The sequence below is a fragment of the Takifugu rubripes genome, chromosome 13 (assembly GCF_901000725.2).
Source record: "Takifugu rubripes chromosome 13, fTakRub1.2, whole genome shotgun sequence".
NCBI classification, from domain to species: Eukaryota; Metazoa; Chordata; class Actinopteri; order Tetraodontiformes; family Tetraodontidae; genus Takifugu; species Takifugu rubripes.
The window spans coordinates 2,364,979-2,392,540 of NC_042297.1; the positions used below are offsets into that span (position 1 = coordinate 2,364,979).

A 27,562-nucleotide genomic window follows, 5' to 3' on the forward strand; every position below is an offset into this window, starting at 1 on the left:
CGAAAAATGTAAATAGTACCTCACATTGCTAATTGGCTTTCCAGCTACCTGAAGACACATATGAAGCTGTTCCTTCAATGTCGAGGATATCTTTGGCCCGGCGGGCATGTCCCAGGATCATTAAATAGATGTAGCCTTATCATCTGTTTGCGAATCTTGCGCCATGTTCGATTTCTCTTTCACCTACCCCCCACCTCTGTGCATCTGCTTAATTATACATTTATATCCCAGCAATGATGGCAAGATACCCTGAAATAAATACATGGGAACACACCCACACCTGTATGCTCTCTGTTCTAACAAATAGTGTGGGAGGTAGTTAAAGGGTTTGAATACTATTGATCAGTGGGTGAAATAAATTGACCATGCTTACATACAAAACCACAAACAGGCATAGCCACAATAGCCCCCCCCCCCCCCCCCCCCCCCCACCCCACCCCCGTGCTCAAAGCCGCCCCAACACACGTACAAAATACAATGCACACATGCAGAACAGCTGATTTTATAGCTGAGCAAACGGTGACCTGAATGTGAAATCTTTCATCCTTTTGTCTACTTTGTGTGTGTGTGTGTGTTCATATTTGTGTGTGTGTGCATATGAGAAAAAGAGAGGGAGAGACTTATGAGAGGATCAAGTGTCTTTAGTTTCATTTCCTGTCACCTCTTTGCGCTGCCAAAGAAAACACTGCTTCGTACAGTCACTCTGAGTTCAGCAGAGAAAATCTTCCCCTTGGTTTAGCAAAGGAAAGTTTACAGTGTAAATTATTAGGAATGAAATCCTTCATCATTTTTTACTGCACACAGCACAGAAAATTCACAATTTTCTGTATACTTGCACACAGGGACAAGATTGATTAAAAGTTTGAATACATATACCAAACACTTGACTCCAGTATTGTTAAGTAGTAATAACAAGATGGCAATTGGTCAATTGATTACCATTGATTATTGATGCTATGGGTAAAATCCAGCTTGACCATTCCAAAGGTCGCAGCGGTTTCATTTTTCCACCCCTTGAATACATCACCAAGCACTACCAAACTCTACCTGGTTCATACGTTAGGAAAAAAAAGTCAACAAGCTGTTGTCAAAGGTGGTGGTTGCCATGGTGCTGCTGTTATTTCTGTGGCTGCACGACAAAGCATTCATGAAATGCCGTGTAGCTATCATTATCAATATATTCATTACATTCTTATAATAGTTTTAAAATACAATGGACTATTCTAAACATGGCAAAATATTTATTTTAGTAGCTCATGATTTAATTTCTAATAAAAAAGAAATATGAGTGTTATTACTGTGGAAATAATTATGTTTGGTTACTTTTCCATACTCCCTCTTTGTCGACACTCCAATAACATCACTTTATATCTTGTAAAATGTCTCTACCTCTTCGTTTTAAGCAAGGTTTTGGTCTGTCTTTGTTTCAAGGCCTGTGTAGGAGTTCACCTTTGCCCTCCCCTTTAAGCTAACAGAGAATTGGGAAGCACCCTGTGCTTTTTATGAAGGCACAAAAGCAAGAGCTACGGGGTAAGACGGGGTAGATTTGGGATTGGCTCCCCAGGTTGTCCTGGCTCTTACCCGGAAACTCTTGACAGAGGGATATGCCTGAAAAACCTCACCAGGGTGGCATCCAGGAGGCGTCTTGTCCAGATTCCCAAGCCAACTCATCTGGCTCTTCTGGATGTGGAGGAGCAGCAACTCTACTGAGCCCCTCCCTTCATGGTGGACCAAACTTCTTACCCTATCTCTAACAGGAAGAAACTCATGTTGACCTAACTGTCGGTGAGGGCAGGAACGTAGCTTGACTGCTAAATCCCAAACTTTACCTTACAGCTCAGCCCTTTTGCGCCATGACAGGCTGATGCAAAGTCTACGTCCCATCACCGATCAACCTGACAATCTCCCAATCCATTTTTCTCCTTTGTAAACTACATTCTGAGATACTTGAACTCCTCTTTTTGGTGCAGCGTCACATCAAGAACAAGAACCACTCCATCCATTGTTAAAGATCGTGGCAGAACCACATCATCTGCTAGACAGACCTATCCTGGGGCCACCAAACAGAACCCTTTCAACACACAAGCTGCACATGGAAATTAATCCCGCAAATGTACTAGACACAATTGGAGAAACCGGTCGAGCCTGGCAGAGTCCAGCCGTCACTGAGGACTATTCTGGCTTTCTCCCTGCTAGATGAAGCCAGTTCTGACAGTGATTGTAACAAACCTGTTTTTATACAGGTGAGCCACTTAAGAACATATTATTTACAATAACGACATGTAGAACCCCCTGCAGGAATCCTGGAGAACCATGGTTGACATGGGCGGCTGGTGCAGTTTTCTCCCGGGAGGGGCATACAAAACTCCAAAATCTCCCTCTGTCTTTGGAATGCTGATTGATTGTGATGTCCGGCGGATCAGATTTTTCTTCAAATGGCGTCGTGACTTCACCGAATTATATAATCTATCCATTCCACTTGGTAAGTCTCCAACCTCTGCTCAAACTCCAGCTGTCACTTTACGACGGACGGCCATGATGTCATCCCGGCGGCAGGAGGGCCCGGTTGCTGGTGGCGGAATGTGAATCAGCTCTGGGTCGTTTGTATTAAAGAGGAGATACTGCACATTTAAAAGGTATAACAGGAATCGTTGTGCATTTAGATATCTCCAAATATTTATATTTCTTTTTAAGGGGAGAGGGGGATGGTGGACACCTCCTCCAAGTCTACAAACCACATGTAGACTGGTTGAGTGAACGTCCAAGCTCCCCACAGGACCCCGCTGAGGGTGTGGAGCTCATCTGTCAGCCCTGAACACTTTACATACCTCTGTCGGGTGTGATGATGTTTTATATCAAGTAGCTTGACAGAGTAAAAGATAGTGTATGTGGGCAGAATGGTGGGGAGAGAAGTGTGCATTTGACAGAGAATTAGTAACGCACTTACAAGACAAAAGATGAACTGCTAGCTATCGCGGCGTTGAATTGGAGTCCCATTTTCATAGGATGATGTAAAACAGATGTTACAGTAAACTGTACACACGCGGAGAGTACGCGGCCCACAGATCAGAAATTAGGACACATTTTTCTGCCACAGCAAAAGAGGAAAAAATGAGGCTGAAAGAGACACAGTGAGAGCAAACATTCTTTTAATGTTGACATTACTTATTCAGACACCAGAGAGCAAAATGCTGGCAATTAAACCCATCAATCCCGATCTTGCACTAACGCCAACGGACTGGTCCAGCTGTCCTACTAGGCCAGTGTGTAGGGGTGTGGGGATTTGGCACGGGCAAACACACTTTAACCATGATCTCCCCATGTCTCTCTCTCTCTCTCTTGAACAAACACACAGATACACTTTTCCCTGGGTTGTAAAGCTTTGCTGTACTGTTTCCTTTTGTAAAAAAAAAAAAAAAAAAAAAAAAATACAACAGGCCACCTGGAGTCCTCCAGCCCGGTACTATAGATTCAGCGCATGCATGCGTGTGTGTTTGCCTGTGTGTGAGTGTGTGTGTGCGGGGCCTTAATGATCCCCCAGGCTAGCAATGCTGAACCATGGCTCAAAGCAGAACACCTCATCCTGAGGCTAATGGGACAATGGAGAATTTCTTTGTGTGCGTGTTCATGAATGTAAACCTGCATATCCTCTGTGTGTGTGTGTGTGTGTGTGTGTGTGTGCGTGTGTGTGTGTGTGTGTGTGTGTGTGTGTGAGGAGTGACTGGTGGCAGAGACGGATGGCCTGAGACAGAGACAGTGCTGACAACCAGTGAATACGGGGCATTGTTGCAGAAAGGTCAACTCCTCTCTCTCTCCCACACGCACAAACACACACAAACACACTCGCAATCACACACTCTCTATCTTCTTCTGCCATGCACATGCACATGCACATGCACGACAATGTCAGGACAGGAAAAGTACAAGTACTCTGAAAGTGTGCGCTTCTCTCCTGCAGCTGTGACTTTTAAAGTTGAATTTATTGAAGCATCAAAGTGTATTTAAAGGCTGTATCAGAGAAGTGACGCCATTTTTGTTGTCCACAACGGTGGCCGTGCATTAATGTCTGAGGTGAATGTAACACAAAATGTTGGTCTAATGCAAAGTAGTTTGGTTTAACAATCAAATACTTTTCAAGTTTAAACAGCAAGGGTCAGTCCAACGTTGATCACCAGTATTTATCTAGTATTTATTTGCATAGTTGCAGTTCCGTTTCCCCTTCCTGTCATGTGTCTGTTGTTAGGCTAGTCGTCTGCCACGCCTCAAGCTGCCGGAATAGTGCAGACTGAAATAATTGGAACACTTTGCCGTGTTTCGGGGCAGCAGGTTGCTCACAAATGTCTGTTTGTGTTTATTGGAGCCTACATGGACGGTAGGTGGCCGACCACGACTGCACTCTTCCCTCAGTCTATCGGGTGCACGTGAAAATGCTTCTACAAAAGTGGACAGCAAGGCCGAAAGGCCTTCTGAATCAATGGAACATGATCTGCTGTCACGAGTCTGGGACGCCATGGCCAGCGAGAACTTGCACACCCTCCGTCTGTGTGTATTGGGGATGGGGGGGTAGCGGGATAGTTAGATTGGGCATCAGTCCTTGGTTTCCTCCATCTTTTCCATTTTATTTTGGCCTCAGCGTGAGAACTTACTGATTTATACCCTTGGTCAGTGATTAGCGGCCATCATTGATACAGCAATTATAATGTGAACGCATGAGGGCTGGTTCTGCAGTCTGAGCGCATGTGAGAATGTGTGCCAGGGTGGGTCTCCGTAGAATGAAGAAGGAACACATGTCTGGCCATGCTAACATCACTGGGTTAAGTGAGCTGCAGACCAGGGAACAGACCTGGCTACAGATCTGGCACAGGCAAGACCACACAGATGGACGGGAGACGAGAGAGCGTTTAGCCCACACAACATCGACCAAGGTGAACATTTCTGATTGACAGGACCACCAAACTTATTGTATAGAATCAAAATCCGTTTTCATTTGTATTGTATTTGTCTTCCAGATATTCGATTGTTTGTGGAGGAATCTAATCGGTAAACATCACAATGTCAAGGTCACAGTCCCATACTGTCTAAGTTTTTTTTCAGTAAATTAAAGCTATATGAATAAATTTACTATATTTTAATGGTAAAATCATGCTATAGAGTCAGTATCTGGTGACATGGGAATGGCTGTTGCCCCTCTGCAAGGTTGCAGGACAGTTTGAAAATGGAGATCGTGTCGTTGCTTCTATGAATATGTATCCATAAAGCCGTTCCAAGACTATATGTTCGTGTCATACGCACAACCCCCACCTGCATAGCCTCATACTTCTGTCTCCTTTATAATGGTGTGTATTTGAATAGAGGAATGCAGATTTGTAATTTGTAAATCTCACATCAAAAGTCCTCTGTAGGGGTGAGTCTCAGGATGAACCAATCAGACAGATTGTTCCGTTGCTGCTAATTGTAGAGCAAAATTGGGGGAATAGAACAATATATGTGGCAATTTGGTCTTGCGGATATGGGTGTGTGTGTGTGTGTGTGTGTGTTTCGGTCCAGCTGGGTCACTGTCCATTACCCTGCCCTCTGGCAGTGGCGTCCAGGCTCATGATCTCCATTTTATTTTATTTTTTTTGCTACACAAACACATTTGCAGCAACTTGCGATAGATGACGATTGTAATCTAAAATAAATTAAAGTAGAAAACACAAGAGAAGCATCATTGGTGAGCGTATTATCACCTTGGCGGAGAGAAAAAAAAAATGTGGAAGAGAGAAAAGCAGGTCCACGGGCAAATTCATCTTCCCCTGCTACAATCAATCTTTGGCCAAAAAAAATACACAATAACTAGGCAGGAAGAAGCCAAGATTAATGGGCCACCGACATCTCCACTGACCAGCATCCACCTCCACCCAATACCTCTTCTCTTGCTCTCGCTCTCCTTTCCTCTTATGCTCTCTTTTTTCTTTAGCCCATGTCTCCACCACATCCTTCTTTCTGCCCTCACACACCAGAAAGGCCTTTCTTACCCACAAACAAGCACAAATACACCAGCTGCCACTCACAATGATCTATCGTCCATGCTGACTGTTTTACACTTGCATTAACAGGTTGTAATGAGAGCAGCCAGTCAGAGCGAATACACGGGAGGGCAACAAGGCCATGTGCGTTCACCACTGACCTCTACCGTTGGAGATACACGGGGTTGGCATTTCATACTCCAGATACATCAGAAGAGTGAGGCTACGGCAGCCATTTAAAAAAGAAAGCAATCATAAGATATTGCTGCAAGCTCACCTGACAGGGTTGTTCTATACATACTATGGTTTTATAACACAAAAAAAATGTCTTCAAGTTAAAGTGTCCTATGAAATATCATGTAATGCTTGATCGGATGGATGGAGGGATGGATGGAGGGATGGATGGATGGATGGATGGATGGATGGATGGATGGATGGATGGATGGGTAAGTGGGTGGATGGATGGATGGATGGATGGATGGATGGATGGATGGATGGGTGGGTGGGTGGGTGGGTGGATGGATGGATGGATTGATGGGTAAGTGGGTGGATGGATGGATGCTGCGTGAATGGATGGATGGATGATGGATGGATGATGGATGGATGGATGGATGGATGGATGGATGGATGGATGATGGATGGATGGGTGGGTGGATGGATGATGGATAGATGGATGGTGGGTGGATGATGGATGGATGATGGATGGGTGGGTGGGTGGGTGGATGGATGATGGATGATGGGTGGATGATGGATGGATGGATGGATGGATGGGTGGGTGGGTGGGTGGATGGATGGATGATGGATGGATGGATGGTGGATGGATGATGGATGGATGGATGGATGGATGGATGGTGGGTGGATGATGGATGGATGGGTGGGTGGGTGAATGGATGAATGGATGATGGATGGATGATGGATGGATGGGAAGCTCTGGGTTACACTACAGTTAGATGATACGTGATCAGTATAATTTAAATTGATTATTCGCTCGGTTTCATTTATTTTTGTAACTAGCGGTTAGCTTTGTCTTCAGAAGTGTTTAGCGTGTGTTTAGTGTGTGTTTAGTGTGTGTTTAGTGTGTGTTTAGCGTGTGTGTGTCTCCTTGTGTTCTCTCCCTCCCCCTCAGCTGCATTGCCTCCCCCCACTTCCTCAGATCTGAGGGCTTTAGGTAGTGAGGAGCATTGTTGAACCAGACTCTGGATAAATCTGAAGAAAACACGTCACTCTTTGATGCTTTGGTTCCTGTTTGGTTGAATAGATGAAAGGAATTTCTCACACAGCCTGGCCTAATATGCACATTTTACTGTTTTAAATGGATATAACTACAGGTAAACACAGCGTAAAAAAAATAATGTTATCCTTTCTTTATTTTCATTATTTTCTGCCATATTTAAATGTGCCTAAAATTATTCTGATGGATACAGATTTTGAAGCACTTTGGTCTTTTTAGTTACTGTAGCAAACACACAACAATTAGTTGCTAAAAACATTTTAAAAACATTTTATTCTTTCTAAAAGAGTCTACCTTTACAAGGGGTTGCAATTCCTTGTGTGATGTCCACCATAGATTCAGGTCAAGATGATTTATGGTGGCCCAAATAAGCCTATAACCCATGCGTACAGAGCGTCAACAAAAGTGAGTTCCCCGACTCCAGCCAACAACACACTGAAGGTGTGGAATAAAGGTAAGAGAGATAACAAGGATAATAAATGATCTCTTTGAAATCTATCTGTTTCTTATCAACTTCCTGGGAAAGTGGTGCGTTTAAACTTTCCACAGCGGTGGATTAAACATACAGGATGGTGCGTTTGCTTCATTGTTTTACAGTGCATGTGCACGTCGCTGCGGTAACTAACGGTTACATCAGCAGGCTCAGGTCCAGCCACCCTCTGGGAGAGCATCAGTGTGTACACGGCAACAGTATTCATTTGTTATCTCCGTTTCTGGACTTCTCGTGCGCACCGTCCTCGTGTTTATGTGGGTGTATTTCTTGTATGTTAGTGAACCCAAGAGATCACACAAAGAGCCGCTCTCCAGCTCACAGAGGTAAGAAATTCATTTCTTGAGAGCTATACATCAACAGGCATTTGGTTAATGAGCGCCAGTGTGGAAAGAGTTATAGAATATGTCAGGAGTCCACTTGCAATGCGTTGTGGGTAGCAGATAGCATCACAGAGTGTGACCGCTCACTCTGTCTCCCAATACTTGCCTCTTTTATCTCCAGCCTCCCTCTCGCCATTATAAATGAGACAGAAAGGAACAGGAGGTAAAATAATGGAGAAGAACGAGGGAAAGGGAACACACCAAGTCTGTCTGCAGCAACATTCGCCCGTCTGGATGCATTCGCAGCGCTGCGACACGCTGGCATACACAACCATGATGCAAAACACGATAAAACAAATGGGGAAGGGCGGGTTGGCTCCATGAGAGCTACAAGAGTGGCATTTGTGTTCTACAGTAATCTGTTTTAGCAGGTATCAGCTGCTGATCTTTGTGTTTAACTCGCTGTGAGTCACACACACACACACACACACACACATGAGCAGGCTGCCTGGCATGCCTAACTAACCTGTGTTTCCCCTCCTGGCAGATCCCCTGTCTTTGTTAAGATATGTAAATGGGATGCATGGGGAGGATGTGTGGGTAATTAATTGTAACTGGGGGGATAATGTTGTGCTGTCAGAGATGTCTCTGGTTTGTGTAACATTTTTTAAGAGTAATGTGGTTAAACTGGGAGTGTCTGTTACAGCTCATTCTTAATTGTGCTGCGCTGGGAATGCTAATGGCTAAGGCTCGCTGCTTACTGCAGGCATATTCTGTGTGTGTGTGTGTGTGTGTGTGTGTGTGTGTGTGTGTGTGGTTCTAAGGGAGTTGAGGAGACAATAAATTTATAATATAAATCAAAAAGTGATGATTGTTTTCTTTGGTAATACGTTTAAACAGAAAACTAAAACCTATGAAGGACTCCTTTTAAAAATGACTAAAAGAGTTATGGCGGCTCCGGCGTTGCCGTGCCAACCTACGCTCGCCAAAGTTGGGGTGAGGTCATATCACACAAGCGATAGCACTTTCTACGGACAGATCAGTCTTCATATTCCAGGACATATTTGTCAATCCCCAACATGCTTTCTCGCTCTGTCTCACACAAATCTGGACGCCTTGTCAGATAACGTGTGTAAACACAGGCAGCTCACATTTCAGTGCCCATAAGAGTATGTAAGTGAACTCAGGGTGTGAAGGAGGATTTGACGGCGATGATGTACAAACATGGGCAAATCCACTGCTGAGACTATGGAACATTGATGATAAAAGCTTATTCTGGTTCCTATTCTATGAGATCGCACACTGAAGTCAAAGTGGTCCTGAAAGCAGAGTGCGTGTGACATCGGCTCGTCTGGAACACGACACAAAACAACACCATTATTGAAAAGCACAAAGAGTAAAGGACACACACTTCATTTAGAAGTTTGTTGAATTCCTTAGTTTAAAGTTGAAATGAGCCGTCAAAGATGTCCTTTCTGAATTTAAGTCCACTACGTCGTACGCACATTAGATTAATTCAAGAATGAAAAGAGGAGGTAAAACTAAAAATAGATGAGTTTTTACGACCACCGCAGCTTATTGGTTGTGATATTCGTCCATCCTGAAACAAACAAATGGTCAAATAGTGGCAGACGGCGGTCAAACGTGGCAACAGTCCCCACTTAAAATGGCTAAAATGTCTGTTCGTTTATTGGAACGGAGGCATCGTGGGTCAGACCAGAGTCAGACATCTCCGTTCTCTGAGATGAGGTAATGGAGATCAACATATCCACTGTTCTTCCGACTTTCCTAACACTTCCCAGTATCCAGTGTTTTTCTTATACGAGCACACTTGTATCAATCTCGCATCGACTTCCAGGCCCCATCGTGGCTTTTGGTCCCAGCTGAGTACTTAACTGTCTTGATGTTCCCCTCCGTCACCCCTCTGATTCCACTTTGGCTCAGTTAATGTTCCCTGAAGATGATGGCAACCAGGGAGCCTGTGTGTGTGTGTGTGTGTGGGTGGGTGGGTGTGTAGATGATCTGGCTGCTGTAGTGTTCGGTGACCAGCGCCCTGCAGGAGGTGTCCTCTGTGCAGCTCGCCCTCTTTCATTCTCTCGGCGTTCAGGGTTTTTCACTTTGGGGGGCTGGAAGAAAGATGAAAAAGAGACTGGAAAACCTGAGAGGACAATGAGTCACAGCCGATGACATTGAACAGGAAAATATATATAATTTTAAATAGTAAAGTCAAAAATAGGTTCGGTTTTTTCCCCATCTTCTGACCAGAGCATGAGAGGAACATTAAGGATCCCATCGTTGTCAAAGTTAAGCATCATTCAGTCACTTTTCTTTCATGAGATTTCATTGTATAGTTATTTCCACCTTGTCTCAATACAACAAATTATATAGATGCATAAAGCAACTGATGGACCAGGTCAGGGGCGTCCACGCCGGTCCTGTGAGGACCACAGCCCTGTAGATATATTTGTGCTGTGTATAGTTTTAGCTATTCTTTGCCATAATACCAAAAACTAGCTGGTAACAAACTTTGAATACAAGCCACTGAACCCAATATGTGATGGGTTATATCCATAATTCATAATGTATTGATGCTAATGTCCAGACGCTCCCATCTACTAACTTTAATCTTTACATGCGTTTATACGTGTTTACGTGGAACTCATTGTAGAAACGCTAAAAGCAAAAGCTTTATTTAAGACTGAAATTCTAATCCCTGAATAAGAGCATTTTCTCCTAATTGCTCTCATTTTAGCTGCTTAAAGTTAATTGAAGTTGTTTTTAAAGCAAATGTGTGATTCTCTCAGCAATAAGAAAACAACCCACTACACAGCTGCTCAGTCCAAGTCAGCCCACTTCATAGATCCTAGCGTGTATTTACAGTAAACTCTACATTACTCTTCTGGTCTTTACCCTGGTAGCTGTTCCACTAAATGAAGGGTCTTTATAGATGCCATAACAGGCTTGATTTTCCACAAGAGTCAACGGGACCTGTCAGGATGTTTGGGGGGCAATTGTTCCTCTTTCAGGGGCCGACTATCCAGAGGTAATGGGATGTTGGCGGTGAAAAGGAAAGCAGCTGGTGGCTGCATTCACACTCTGGTTGTATGGATGTATGTCGGGCTGATTGATACGCCACCCATCCTGCATTTATGTGGAGAGGTGGAGGAAAGATGGGAATCTGGGAGGAAGACTATGGGAGATGATTATCATACAGGGAGATGCATTTTAACAGGAGCAGGGGTGTCCGTGAAGGACGGCCTTTGAATTGTCTGCAGATGTGAACGTTTCTAAATCGGGCAACATCTGGTTTAATTAATCAGTTGAACAACAGTCATTAAAAAATCACAGTTATTCAGACACCAGTCAATATCCCAGATAAGGTGGTCTGTCAAATAGGAAATAGGGAATAACAGGAAACAGGGAATGCTGATACACATGAGTTTTACATGTGCTTACACGCACCAACGATAGAGTAGTTGAGAGGCAACCTCTAGGGGCAGGGGTGGGGTGGGGGGGTATATATAGACTGCGCATTATAGTTAGGAGAATGTTAGCCCCCATATTTCCATCGGTCCACCTTTTGTAGAGACACTCCTCCTGTGCAGACAGAGACGGAAGAAGGAAAGAAATTTCTCCATTGCCGAGGCAGTCAGGCAGGAGACAGGAGAGAGGAAGAATAAATCAGCCCCAGTCTGGTCTCCAGTGACCACCCGCAGCCAGAGAATAGTCTAATAAAGCAGAGTGGGGTGGGGATGGAGAGTGTGAGCAGAGGCTCGGACTTTAGAGGAATAATGTCCTTTTACTGTAAGTCCCCCTGCAGCCAGACCCATGGCATTTTATTCAATTTCATTTTTCCCGGCGCCGTTTCGCTGCCGCGCAGATGCTGGTGGTGGGAGCTGGTGAAAAGGTCGGTTTGCCATTTTACCAGCGTCTCTCCTTCCCGCCACACGCAGCTTCCTCGTCTTCCATGCTTAAGTTTCTACCCAGGGCCCCTCCGATCTCTCAGATCTTTCGTCTAATGCGAGGGTTTTTTTTGCAGGCAGCCGTTCTTTCATGAAAGGAGGAGAAGCACAGTGAAGCCAAGAGACATTAGCAGCCTCGTGAACCCATAGGGCACATTTCCAAGGTAATCTTCCCCAGGATGTCCAGGGCCTAGTGATGGTTACCAGACCTGCGGATCCCACAACACGCATGTAGGTAGCTCGTACAGACACACACATACACACAGAAACAAACACACGATCCATTTTTATTGTATTTGGGTCTGCTGCAGTCTGTGTCCTTCCCTCTCTTAGCGCCACACACACACCGCACTCGAAAAACAAAAATCCATATTATCGACCAGCCAGTGTCACCACAATTATTCTTTTGAAACAGCCATTGAAAACGAATTACATCTGCACTGTGTTTTCATCCGATTGCTCTGGGTGAGCAATGCTTACCGGCTGGGTCGGGTTTCCCCTTCAACCCCCAGACCCCTCTCCCTCTAGGTTCACCGTCTGTTCCAAGCTGCTTCTAAAGGCTGGTCTCGGTGTACCACCACCGGTTCTGTTGGATGGTGTTTGTCAGAGAAGTGTTTAAAGGATGGCACAATCAAAGCTTCAAATAAGTTATTTCTCCATTGTTTATCATTTCCGAAGGACTCGCTCCAGTAAGTTTGTGCTGAGCTCATTGATTTGGCCACGTTTACCCTCAAATGTGGTTTATTTGCATATAGCCAACAGGATTAATTAGTCTTGAAATCCATAATTATTAAGCAGACAGGTTGAGGCCACACAGAGTTGTATAACTCTATACTTGATCCTGACAAATCCAGAATATAAATCTTACTGTAGAATTGCGATGTCTGTCAAGCCTTGCAGCTCCATCAATTGAGTTAAAGATCTTTAAAACCCACATGATTCTGATAAAATATCAAGGTTTGACGTCACTTTCAGCAGGACAGCTGGGGCCGATGTTCCCGTTTTATTCTTATGACATTAGGTATATCCACAGTGTCTGAGGAGGTGCCTGAAAAAGTCTAAACAACAATAAAAATTCAGCAATACATTTGGTGTGAAGTGATGTTTAGATAATTGATGGAATTTCGATGTTGTGTTGGAGGCAACAAGCTAATCAATTATTCTGGGGAAACCAAACTGGGCAGAAACACCACTGGCCCAGTATGATCCCAGCACTGCTACATCTAACCGTGTTACTCCATCTAACGGCATTAGCACTCTGAGCTGCTGTGCAGGAGCTGCATCCCACCCCCCCGGTCCGGCGGTGCCATGTGACAATGGAAGAGGGAAAAAGCAACTAATATCCAGCCAGTCCAGTTGGTAATTAATCCTGGTTTGGATTCCCTCAGTCAAGTACAGCAAAGGCTAGAAGGCAGGATCCCTTTGTTAAGCTCTGACCACACAAGTCACCTCACTCACCCTCCCAAAGCGGGGAAACGCCAACTTTGGAGTATTAAGAAAACCAATAGCCTTGTTGACATGAACACGGAGGCCTAACCCCCGCAGCCTCCTCATATGAAACATTGATTTTTCTGTCGGGCTGCAACACTAAACCCATTCATTCTCTATGGCCAAACCCAAGATTTGTGCAGATGTGGACGCCTTACAAACACGCTCATGGACACACACACTTGCACACACACACACACACACGCGCGCGCAGGCACGCACAAGACAAAGATCAGGCTCAACTCTCCTATAAACTCCAGCCTTTACCTTAGTAAAGTTGTCCTTCTTGATTCTCCATCAACCCATCGATGAACACACACACACACACACACACAGACACAGGAGATAGTTATATATGATTATCTCTATCTCTTATTTATTTTAGTTACATGGTACATGATTGTCTACCTCTACACATTTTTAGGACCTGGGAAGTGACAAATAATCTCAGTCTTTAAGCAACTATTTCTCTTTTTCCCCTTTTAATATCCATATTAGTCTTACTCTGTGCTTTTGAATCACTGAGTTCTAAATTTCCTGCTTCCCTATTTTTATCTGTTTGTTTTTTTCACACTAACAGCAATAGAAGATGCACAAACCTATTTACACATTCTATATTTGGATTGAAGCCTCACAAATTATACATTCTTTATGACAAGTAGGCATAAATGTAGCAACATAGCCTGGCTGTCAGGGTGATGAAGAAAGAGGAAATACATGGACAGAGAAGGGAATAAAAGAGGTAGCATGTGCTCCAATAGCATCGGTACATTAGAACCATCTGAGAGCCTCACGGTTTCCCCGGCTCCCTCCAGGAAACGCTGCGAGATGTTTGTTCACAGAGTGTTAACGAAGAAAAAAGGGGGGAAATTAAGAGAGCAGCACTTTTTCAAGGCACCCGTTGTATCCAGTGTCATTAAAGATTTATAGGAGGCTTCCCTTAGCATGACATGCATCGTGAGTGGGGAGGAAAAGTGTTGCTGAGCAAGGTGAGGGGAAAGAAAAGTCACAATTCCTTTTGCTTCATTCTTTCACTTTTCTGTTGGGTTTCTTCGGATAGCTCGTGACTTCAGTGGAACTTCAAGCAACTGATCTGAGACTTTTAACCTGCAGGCACCTGCTTGGGTCACAGAGGTCAACAATAAAATCCCAACAGAGCACATGGGAGAATAAAATTGCATTTGGATGCACATCGAACTTCAGCTGATCCCTGTGAAAATGCACTTGAATGCTCACAATGGCCATTTGAACATACATCGATGCATCAGATCTTTGGATCACACCTAAAAACCATTAAAAAAGTGACTTTGACTTATGTCACGTGTGACATCACGTGCCCAGGTGGAGACTGCAGTGGGACCAAGGATGCTGGTTCACTCCCGGCCCCCACTGCCCAAGCGCTTTTGAGCAAAACCTGAACGTTTCCTCGGAGCTGCAGCTTTGTTGTTTGGATGTCTGTGATTGGTTAATGCTCCTGTGGGTCCCACTCAGCCACCAGTGCATGAATGTGTGACTGTAGACGGGTAATGTGAAGCCCAATGAGGGGTCAAAGGTGACTAGAAAAGCACTAATAAAATCCATTTACATGCCGTCTCCCTACTCAGTGAGGGTTAAAAAGATTTTATAGCACGTGTGTGTAACTGACCAACGACTGGAAACAGTGAGCAAGAAACCAGAAGTAAATCGTTTTATATAGTTTATGAATTATTCTGCATATAATATATGGATTGGTTATTTCATTTAAGGTTTGTTCAACCTATTCGACAAGTGTGTGTGTGACAGAGCAGACGGCCGGCAGACAGTCTAGACTCAAAGACAGGGCGTAGGAGGTGACTGATGACTACCATCGCATCAATATCAGCTCTTCATAACAGCAATAACAGACACCCATAAGCACAGAAGATGGAGCATTCCAGAATATGACACCAAAAGCAGGAGCAGAGCCACCAAGCACAGACCCAAGGTGGAGTTATCTGTCATCCTTTAGCCTCCAACTCACCTGCTGTCACCATTTCTACCATTCACAATCGCTCCTCAGAAGTTAAAACTCAAATTATGTTTAGCAATTAGGTTAGGAATGATCTTTGCTTCTGATTGCATCATAATTAGAGATGTATAGAGATTTTTTTATTTATTTTTTAACCTCGGTCAGCTTACAGCTGCTCGTTTTCGAGCAATTTCATAAAATCCTGCATCTAAATTACAATTTTCTTTTCTTGTCTTTGGTCTTGAATTTATTTATTTATTTATTCTTTCCCCAGTTTCTGATGGGCCACTGAACCCTTTCCTGGGCTGTGTATGCACCAGCAAACATGCTGATACGATCTTAAAGGTCATGTTCTTTTCACGTTGACAGAGGCCTTCTAAGAACTCTGACGAGGGGTCCCTCTAAAGCGCAGTGCTCTCACGCTGCTGCAGCAGACGCAGTCATTTATGTTGAGGCTGAACTGATTAATGGTCTACATAAAAATCCCTTTTTTCCTTTCCGACTGGCATTTCCAGGAGTCAGCCATGCTGAACGTGGATGGCCCATCGGCCCGACTCTCCCACTTCCTGGTCTTACTCATTGAGACATAAAAGAATAAAGTGATTATCACTTATAAGCTGCACTTGGGTCCTCTAGAGCATCCAATCATGTAGAATTAGTTAAAAGCTCCATAGGTGGAGACTATATCAGTATATCATTAAAAACTATTGAGTGCAGCAATTGAAAAGGAACACGAGCGGTTTTCAGGGAAGTGAGTAAACACTATTAAAGTGCTTTCTATTCTTTTATTGGGTGTGTTTCAATTTGTAAGATGAGTATCAACCTGATGGAATTGCTACGCTTGTAGTCCGTCCAACGTGTGTCGGAATCTCTCGTGCTTGTCCGCGTGTTTGTGTGTCTACGTTTGTGTCAATAGCGGACTCCGTCGACAGCTCCTCTCTGTCTCGCCTCGGTTTTAAAAGGCAACTATAATGGCCAGTAAGGACAGCCTTAAGAGGCACCGGCAGCTTGAAGCGCGATGCAACCAAAGGTCATTGATCCCCCCCTCCTCCGGTTTTAAAACAACGCATCAAGATTTTGGCATTTTGCGAACGCGCGGGCCAGCTCGCCGACAAGCTGACCTTGACAGTGAATTGGATAAATAAACCTTCAATTTGGCCTCTCTCCTCCTCTTATTCCCCAACACAGCTCAGCGGCTCAGGCAGCGAGTCCCACCGGGAGCATTCACCTATCCATATCGCTCAACACATGCTCGGCACACCGGCGCTCCCTCCCTCGTCTCCGGCCTGTCTGGCAGAACTGCCCTCAGCACTGTGACAAACACAGCATTAAAGATAAGCTAATAGCCCCCTTGCGCTTCCGTCAAAGTCAATCCTCGCACCACATCGGAAATTTAATGCCAGTTCCATCTCTCAAGCCCGTCCATCCCATTTCCTAACCAACGCCGTAGCCTTCTGCTCGGTCTCTGCCTGCCTTCATCAAGCCACTTTTCCCCTAGACACAAACATATAGGGCAAAGCTGACACCCGTGCAAACACACACTCCTCCATACTCTCAGATGGGCCTCAGCATCCCAGGGGAGAAACAAGGAGTGAGAGCACCACTCCATAACGGGTAATGACATGGCATTTAATGATACTGTCCAAAATGATCCGGGTCTCTGCCGACAGCTACAGCTTCTCTACATGGAGGCTGTGCAGTTGTGAGGACTCAGATAAGCTTGGCTGGGCCTGCTCTCGCATGTGTGTGTGCGCGCGCGTGTGTGTAGACGTGGTTTCCTAACACGGCAGAGGCAATACTGTATATTTCACCCATACTGTCGCTTGAGAGGATGTGACACATACCTCTGCCGCACGCCGCTGTCATTCCTTCTGCCACCTCGTGTCTCCGCCCCCATCTCCTCCTTCCAGACCTGTTTCTCACCTCCTGTTTGTGTTATATTACTTCTTTGTCCTCACATATAGCTGCTCAAGAATGTTTTCTGGTTTTGGGTAAAGAGATAAAGAGCGATTTTCAGTTCAGATCAGTTGGAAAACATGTTGTGTTTTTCATTCATTTATTCCATCTTCATTTTTAATCTATAGCGCAGAAAATAATTTGTGATCTTGAAATTCCGTGCTTTCCCCACGTCAGCCCGGTGCTCTCGGAAATGCCTGAGCGCTGGCTACATGTGTGTCACACCTCGGACTGTCTCTGACAGCCATAATGACACCTCAGGCTGTAGAAGGGAAAACACAACTCCACACTAAAACCTGTCTCGCTGTGATAATGTGCGGTTTGCTGTAAATGGACTGACAGGCAAAGTAGAGACCCACGTAGGCGACTCAATCGGGTAATGAGATTGAACCTACAATGTCAGGTAATAAGAGTTTAGGTGCAGCTAACAGCTACCTCGCTACATCGCAGCCAAGTCTATCCTGCAGTTGGTTAAGTGCAACTTTCTCATAGAGGAAAAAATGCTTGAATTCTGAAGTGAATCTGGCTGCACAATGGGCGATCAGAAGGTCTTATGTAAATACACGCATTAACAAGGTGTGTGTGTGTGTGTGTGTGTGCAGACATGTGTACCTGTTTGTATTACTGCGTGTGCACATGTAGAGCTTCGTGGCAGTTGTGTGCCTCCAGAGTGCGACGCCCGGAGGGCAGCCTGGGGGCTCGCCTTCAGCGTCTGTTCTCACAGCAGGCAAGAGCAAGTCACGTCAAGACACACGTGCACACGCACGTGCACAAGCCTACAGAGTGGGGGCAGTAACCACCTCAGACACATGCAGGATATTACAAACATTTCCAGAGAGATAACCTGGCACAGAATACCAAAATTCAGAAAAATCTGTTTTGCAAGGTGCAGAATATAAAAATACAATTTTTTCTGCCTTTCGGAGTAAAATAGATGGAGGCAACATCAACAACATGTCTGAAGGCCTCATATCACAATTTATTCATCTGGAACGTAAATACCACCATTACATATAGGCCTAAAATAGAAGGACTGAAGGTTTTATCATTACTTATTGGGCTGTCAATCTCATCCCTCACTTTCTGTCTTTCATTCATGAGAAACAACAAATATATTACGGGCTGAATTATGGGCTGGCTGACATAAATGAGTGGGGCTCAAGACCCTGTAATAATTTAACTACAGCCCTGGTAGTGGCTGTTGTGTTGGACATCCTTCTGTCTTATACAAACTAAGCTTGAATGAGCTGATGTTGTGTTTATGTATTCGGGCGTCTTTGTGGATGACCTGCGTATCATTTTACAATTAAAATTGGAATCTCTGTGTTTAAAGAGTCATTTATAATAGGATGTATGTTGTTATTGTCATATTGTCAAATTACTGAAATGAGTAGATAATTGAATTAGTGTAGTTTAGAGTGGAAAAAATAGTTGCACTATTTTTGTCCTAAATCATTTCATTCCAAGTATTCCATCATAAAAAAGCACGACAACTATTGTAATCCAGATATTATACTCAGGTTGCTCCTTCCTCTTTTTTAAGTTGCCCCCCCTGGTTGTTGCTGGCAAGTTTGGCTTTAGTTGGTTTCTCTACTCTGTTTCTTAATTGGTCTTAAAGATGCCGAGGGCTCGTGTAGCACACACACACACACACACACACACACACACACACACACATACTGGCTCTCAGTTGCAGAGGAGACTGGCTGACGTGTGTGAAAATTTGCCGTGGGTACAGAGAAGAGAGGGTGGGGAAATGGTCGGGTCCTCTGAAGCAGATTTAGCACCATGGAAACTGCAATCATAGCAGATATTCTGCTCTTAATTACTGCCTGTTTACTTTGCCCTCCTCCAAGCATTTAACCCCCCCTCCCCCTCCAGCCGCCATACCACTACCACAAGCTACCTACCCACCCTCAATCATATTTTGCACTTCCTCACTCACTCCCTTCTTCTCCTTCTCCTCCTCCAACACATATTTGGGGACATGGGCTTTTATGAAACGATTTAAAAAGCTCGAAGCGCCTAAAGTTTCCCTGAAACACAAGAGGATGAGAGCATTTGTGGGTGGAGGTGCTGAGAGTGTGGAGCCACACGGGTTCCATATTATTTCTCACATTTCTGCCTCCTTTGGCCTAATCTTTTTTTTAAATCACACATGATTTTCATGAATCAGAATCATTTAAATCACTTGATTTAAATCAAAAGTTCTCATCCATTAGAGATGAATTCCATCTAGATTTTTACATCAACGCTGGACTAGACTTGAGTGAAGGATTCACATCACTTTATGTGTCCCTGTGGGGTAATTCCAAAAGGCATAAAATGAGCTTAAGAAGACACATCTGAAATCCAAACCAGCACTCAGAGAAAGGCACAATCACAGACAAAACCCCGCTGGGTGGCTGCGTCAGAAGAAAGTGCTCAAAAATAAATAAACTTAAAACAAATTCCCTTCGTTTTTGGTGCTGCATTTGTTTTTTTCCATCATCAGGGAGACCCATCGGTTGTGTTGACCCTTCTGCCCCAATCTTTTTCTTCGCTGTAACAATGGCAGCAGCTCCTTGACATTGAACCTTATATCTTCGGATAGCCGGTTTATTTCCAATTCAGAGGTGCCGCAGTTCAAAGAAAAATGACAAATGCATAAAAATTTCCAATTCTGGCAAACCTGAAACCGGACCCGGTCCACAGGATAACTTCAATTAGACGACCCTCAAAAAGATGGCAGCACGTCCACCAGAACCTGTGGAGGGACGTCATGTACGCCAATGGGGCCAGATTCTGCTGATGGCCGCCGGATGGTTTGGGGCAACCTCAGGAGAAGAGACAGAGGCGCCTATGCTGATGCTGCACAGCAACATTTATGGTGTGGGCAGGAGGGGGTGCCAGGCTATTGAGGCTGTGTGTGGTTCAATACACACTCCAACAATCCACCAATGACTAAACAAGCTGTTTGGTTAATTCATTATTCCCTGTTTTGAAATTAGGTGAAATTGTTATACATTTATAGAAAATTGTTGCATATAACTAGAACTGATATACATCATATTCTACCCTGTATCATATGTATGAAATTTACTGAATCAAGTTAGTTTATTTTTTACACAGCAATTCCAGTTTTTGCCATTATGAGTGGTGTGTGTGTGTTTGTGTGTGTGTGTGTGTGTGTGTGTGTGCGTGCGTGCGTGTGTGTGTGTGAGGGAGGGAGGGAGGGAGGGGGCCAACAGATATTCCCCTGTCCCCTGGTGTGTGGATGCTGTATTAAAGCCATATTTCGTGTCACTCTCGGCAGATTTATGGGGTGTTTTAAACAATATGACCTATGTGTTAAGAAACAAATTGCTTACACCTTTAGAATCCTTCAGGAAACACTTTAGTCCAGAGCCTGAGACTTTGTTTTATAGTAGATCATTATTCATTGCACATTTTGACCAGTGTTAGCAGACACTGACTGTCAATAACCAAAGATGGTGGTGAGGGTGAGCAGAAGGAGGCTGGAGAGCCACAGGAAGGCCAGACGTTCATATATATCATTTAAATGTTCAGACAGAGTCTAAAACCTTCCATCAACATGATGGTTTCATGTTCATTTTTATTTTTAAAATACCTATTTTCAAGGACAGAAAACACAGAATTCTCCGTAGTTGTGCTTCATCAATCTTACATGCAATAAAGTCTATTATAAGTTGCTTTAAATGTTTCTACTTTATTCATCATAGGCAGCTAAAAGATTCAAACTTTAAAATTACTGTATTCAATAGATGTATCCTGGGTTTCTCTCTCTTAATAAGTAAACTGAGATATGTCTTAATAAGTCCGTGCTTTATTTGAAACCATCCCTCTTTATCACGTTGGTCAGCGGGGAAATTAGAAAGTTTAACCCAAGTTTAAAACGCACAGTGTGCATTTTTCACGTGGGAAATCCCAAAGATGATGTTTGTGTGTACAGCGCTCAGTTCCTGTGTTTAACCATTGCACTAAAGGGAGTCAAATTACAGTCGAGTGCTTAAATTAACCCTTACGTTTTGTGCTGAAAGTTACATTAATTTGTCAGTAATGAAAGAGCCAGCCTGGACAATAAAACAAACATCTGACACATTTGTCAGACCCAAAGAGGAGGACGGGATGGGCAGGCTCACACGGTGCAGGACGCACACGAAACCACAGCTTCAGCTTCAGAGCTACAAATTTGAATGTGAAAGCCTGAATAAAGGGAGCATAAACAGTGTGAAGGCTTAAGCGAGTAAAAATATATGTTTGGCTTTTAACTGTCAGGCTCGGAGGAAGCAGGACAACTGCAGGACTTATCAAGCTATGACAGCAACATTATGGGGCATTCTTTACAAATGTAGGGGTTGATTGAGTTTAATTAGCCACAGAACCTTAAAAAAAATCCTTTTTCTTTGGTTGTCATTGTACATCTGTAAACATGTCTCTCACAATGCTACATTTGGTTCCAATGATCTTATTTTACATTCTGCTTTTTATCACGTAGAGGACGACGATAAAGGTTTGTTGTCAGATGTTCCTTTGTCTTGACTATGGCATAATTATTCAGCATTGCCATAGTTAAACATGGTTTAAATCCCCGACTTATCTGAGCACAAAGGAACCTCTAGAAGGCTCTCTCCAGCCATCACGTCCCAATCCCCCTCAGAGACACAACACTTGCCTGTCTAATATCTATGACTTCAGCCTCCCACTCTCACACCCCAAAACAGCAACGACTGATGTCAAACAACATTCAACCCCACCCCCCAACACATGTCCTTAAGATTGTTCCAGCCTGACACTGACACCAAATCCCCGAGCAGCACCATTATGCTCACTGTCAAACGCCAACACCGCCTCTTGTTTTCAGCCGTTTGTTTGGATCTCCAGCACGTCAAAGGCAGAGTGAAGCTTTGCAGCACTGAATCAAGCTTTCGCTGTTTGGACCGCCGAGAAGGAAGAGGTTGCCCCGGGCTACAGGTGCCCTGGAACCCACCGGGAACATAAACACATAGAGAAATGCGTCTGGCCATTTCTTGACTTCGAATTAGATTAAAAAAAATTCATTTCCTGTATCAAAATCGTAAGCAAAACTCGTTATTTGGGCTTCATGTTGGCGAAATTTCTATCAAATACCAAAGCCAAGACCTGGAATGACCCAATCTGGTTTTAAAGCGAGCATAACAAGACCCCCTTCTGGACTGTAGGAGACCTCCTACGGTACTTAGGAACACATGTGGACCTTTCTGCTCCAGCATTACACATCAGACCACATTTGACTTGAGGAAATAGAAAAACCTACAGAAACATTCTGTTGTGTTACAGTGTTACAGTGGTTGTCTGATCTTTGTCTCCGAATGCAAGAAGCAAAAGTGTCATTGAGCAAGGCACCAAACCCCAAAATCAATCCCCTAGTTGCGTCTTCGGGGCATGAATGTGCACGAATGGTTATTTCTAAATATTGGTTAATCTATCATCAGTGTGGAGGTGGAGTGTAAAGAACTTTAAATGGTTAAAGAAAAGCTTATAAAACCAGGTCATCTCAACAAGGACCACAGAAAACTAAAGAAAGAAATTATAGACAAGAAGAATGTTGGAGTTCTGGGCTCTATGACCCTCTACTCACAAAAAGAATTAAAATACATGAGACTGGAATTGGACTAAATGTATATTTACAAGCTATTGTTCTTTAGACAGATGAAAGAAAGGTGGAGCTCTTTGAAAAGCCGCATCTCTTCATGTTCAAAGCAGGATAATTACTCTTTTAACTCTTCATTATCGACGCCCAAGAAGGGCAAAGAGCCGAACCTTCCACGAGTCCTGAACCCCTTGGTTGATTTCTGACTTTGTCTTGATTTTGGGTATCGTAACGAGATCTGAGTAACGTCGGACATTCGTGATCCCAAAAGGTTCGTAGCTGCAGCTCAGCGGTCGCCCAGGTGCTCAAGCTCTAGGGGCTTCCTGATTGGTGGAGGTACGGAACCAAAAGCCTTCTGAGATGAGAGTATTCTGGCTGTAACAGAGGGATTTAAATGATCGGGATTCCTTCACGTTTCAGGACCACACGTGATTACTTTAAATGATTTCTGAAATATAGGCTGGCATGATTTTTGTAGATTTTAAATTCGTTTTTACAATGATTCTGTTGAAGCAAAGTCTGTTTTTTATTGGCTGAGTGAATGTTTATTACTTTGGTGAGTTTCAAGATGCAGAATTTATGTAACCACATATCAAATCAGTGTGAGCCGCCTAATCTCATTTAAAAACTGCCTGTTATCAATTATTAAAGTTTGAGGATGCTGGACTCAAGTTGAGTAATGGAAATAATTTAGCCCTCCTTAGTTTGAAATAGAAGCATCCATCCATCCATCCATCCCTCCATCCATCATCTACCCACCCATCCATCCATCCATCATCCATCCAACCACCCACCCACACACACACCCATCCATCCATCCATCTATCCATCATCCATCCATCCATCCATCCATCCAACCACCCACCCACACACACACCCATCCATCCATCCATCATCCATCCATCCATCCATCCATCCACCCACCCACACACACACCCATCCATCCATCCATCCATCCATCCATCCATCCATCCATCCATCATCCATCCATCCATCCACCCACCCACACACACACCCATCCATCCATCCATCCATCCATCCATCCATCCAACCACCCATCCACCCACCCACACACCCATCCATCCATCCATCCATCCATCCATCCATCCATCCATCCATCCACCCACCCACACACACACACATCCATCCATCCATCCATCCATCCATCCATATATCTGCTAGTGGGGGGAAAAACTATGGATTACCTTGAAACTGACACAAATTTCCCTGAACAATCATATTTTCCTGAATATGAGTTTGAATATTTGAGTTTGAATACGTTCCAGATGTCTCACTGTGAGGGAAACACTCCCCCACCCTCTCAATTGCTCCCTTTCAAATGCAGCCAAACTTTTGGAGTCGTATTTTTTCCCCAGTTTATAAATCACCTCCACGTTCACTCCATCAAAACGAGCAGAGATCTGACACATGTGGCACCTCAGCGGATCCTCCAGGCTGCAGAACATTCAGCAGAGGCCTCCTGACAGACCGACAGATGGACGCGTTCTCTCCATCAGACTGATATGAGTGATGGAGAGACGGGGGGAGACGGATGGTGGAGATAACAATCAGCTGAATGACAGACTACAGGTGTTTGGCTTTGCTAGACAACGTCTCCACTGACTCTTCTGCCTGTTAGTCTGAGGAACATTTGGCCATGACAGGGGGGAAAAAAGGAAGAAAAGTAGGAGGTGGAAGATGTTTGAGAAAGAGTGAGGGAAAAGGGCTTCTCCTGCAGAACATCCCTCCCTCTGTTGTTAACATTTGGCTGAACTTTTAGATGGGACCCTCCCTCGTGACCCTTGCGTAAGGTCAGCGCGAAGACTGGGACGAGAAGGAGCTGTAAATGAGCATGTCGGGGAAACGTTCAAAGGAAAGAGAAGGTGGACAGCTGTGATACCAGACCGGCTTTGGTGTTTGAGCTTTTTAAATGTACAGACGATTAAAAAAAAACGACATGAGGAAATGTTCGCCCGCATTTATGAATCAATATCTGCAACAGGCAGGCAGACGGCGATTAGCATAAAGAACAATGGACGCAGCACAGAGCCACAACCTTGAAACATCAAAGAGAGGAAAAGATAAAAAACATATTTCATCATCAAGGGAAACATATTTCCACCATTCTAGAGAACCAGCCATTGGCAGGTGCCCTCAAATAGTAACCATTTGGAGAAAAACAGGTTCTAGAAGTGGTAGACGGGTCTCTGCTCACCCCAAAAGAGGTTTTCGGAATTCTTGGGTTACAGCCAGGAGGAGTCTGGTCAGAGATTAACTGGATTAACGCCACTAATGGACACATTGCTTTGACAACTGTGGCTCCAGTCGTCTCATCGGGCGAATCGCATGGCTGCTGCGTGCTGCTTGACACAAACACCAGGGTGATTTAACTGGAGTCCGCACAGCCAGAGCAGGAGAATTAGGCGCCGAGATAAAACACTGACCCCCTGTAAAGATTAGAGTCAGGACGAGGAGGGGAGGCGAATACACTTAATCTTCCATTTCTCTTTGCTCTGCGTTTCTCCTCAGAGTGATAATTATGCAGAATACCAGAGCTCACAATGGATAATCTGGTAATAGAATTGCCGGAGCTCAACTTAACACCAAAATGTGTCAGAAACGCAGCGAGAAATAAAAGAGAAGAATAAAAACAGATGTAAATGAATCCTGCTGTCTCAAAAGCTGCAATGACGGGTATTAAATTGTAATTTTACATTTTCCTCCTTCAGATTTTCAATAAAAGCGTCTAATAGCTGAAATTATATTTAGTAATACCTCAGGCATTGTGGACTCTCTCTCTCTCTCTCTTTCCCTCTCTCTCCATGACCAAGGTTTCAGATAACAGTCCTGATAATCCCTGTTTTAAACAGATGCTCCTTTCTCTCACTTTCATTGAGGAACCTGTTTAAGAAGGTGCCAACCGTCATTCAATCAGGCAGCCACATGCACATCCCAGCTGCCTTCCTCCCTCCTTAGCAGGCAGTTGTTTTTGGAAAACGTAATCCATCAATTCTCAAATGGTGACGCCCCACTTTTCCACGCAGGAATTTCCTGACAGGATCCGCAGGCAGAGTCCATGGAGCCGAGAAGATTCCGCTCTGCCCATTCAAAGATCAGAGCATCAACAGATGTGAAGGGTCAAGGGACAAAACCTCCACATCCACACCGTGAGCCCCCTTGGATCCAATGATAAGGTTTATATTAAAATATCCCATACATCATTTCGATTCAATATGGCTCATTTCATATGAATTTATTCCAGCTTTATGAGCTGAATGCAGTAAAAATGGACAGTATCAAAACTACGGCGGACAGAAGGATGGTTGAATGACACATATTCATAGTGACGCAGCAAAATAAAGTTAGGATTATTATTTCTCCGTGCACAAAGCTAATGAAGCCTTTTGATGCTCGTGGCTGATGGAAAGAAAAATAATGAGTGGGAAATTGAAAACACGGCCTTGTTTTGATTGTAGTCTACGTTTAGAAGTGCTGCGCGCGTAAAGATCGTTTCAGCTTTGAGGTTTTGTGTCTGATATTACGAGAGATAAAGAAGTGCACGTTATAGAGGAAGGGAGGGCGTCACCTTCAAAGGCTGCTTGGCTAATTAGCCTTTGCCACATCAGCAGTTTTAAATAAAACCTTCTGGTTATGCCTCCTCACGCAACTCTTTGTTCCAGATATGGGAAACAACTCATGTAATTGGATGCATTTTAAATGACTTGAGGTATCTGGAACATTTGGTTGTGTGCACATTCTTTTTAAAAAAAGGTTGGGTCTGTTTGTCTTTCTCTGTATTTCTTCATAACTTCGATTTTTAATTTTCAGGAGCCGCTCTTGCATGTCTGAATGTACTCCGCATCAATCTGAGGATTCCAAGATCTCTCATTTAATCCAATGTCCTGACAAGAATAGCTTTACAAAGCGGTGTGTGTTTCCACTGAGGGACTGAACAGCAGCGTGCTGCTCTGCCTCTGTGTACAGGCACGAGATGTGAAGCAGCCCGCTAATCACACAAATTATTGCTTCCAATTAGCGCTGTGGTGGTAATTAATTCCCCCACTAGCACATCATTTAGCATGTTTTCATACCATGGCACCTGTTCTCCCCAATCCTCCCGACCCTGTTTGTTGTATTTGACTCAGACTGTTGGCGTTGCAGCCTTTAATGAACAGTTGACGCCGCGCACGGAGGAAGTTTGGGTCAGTACAGAAGGAAGCCCAGATCATCCCCACTGAGGGAGCTCAGACAAGCAATGGCTGCACGCCCCTCCTTCTTCCACCTCGCTAATATAGATTAATAAAGTGATAACACTCTTTGTTAATTGATATGAGCGTGCAGTACTAATTACTGGGCTGTACGACAAGCTAGCTATTGAACCCGTAAGGGGAGCAGCGTCAGAATGGACTGGATGTGCAACACCACCATGTCCTGGAGGGTGAATGGGGGCCAGAGGCCAGAGAGAGAGGGGGAGAGGGGGGGGGG

General features: G+C 44.2%; 1 long non-coding RNA gene across 2 annotated transcripts; it reads left to right on the forward strand.

Annotated features, from left to right (window-relative positions):
• Positions 1–7,843: 7,843 nt before the first annotated feature.
• On the forward strand, positions 7,844–26,334 carry LOC115252046 (uncharacterized). 2 transcript variants are annotated; one of them, XR_003890493.1, is made up of 3 exons: positions 7,844–8,055; positions 12,092–12,245; positions 26,122–26,334. It is a non-coding gene; the product is annotated as an uncharacterized lncRNA (long non-coding RNA). The 2 variants fall into 2 exon arrangements; XR_003890494.1 differs by lacking the exon at positions 26,122–26,334 and adding an exon at positions 12,527–12,641.
• Positions 26,335–27,562: the final 1,228 nt, after the last annotated feature.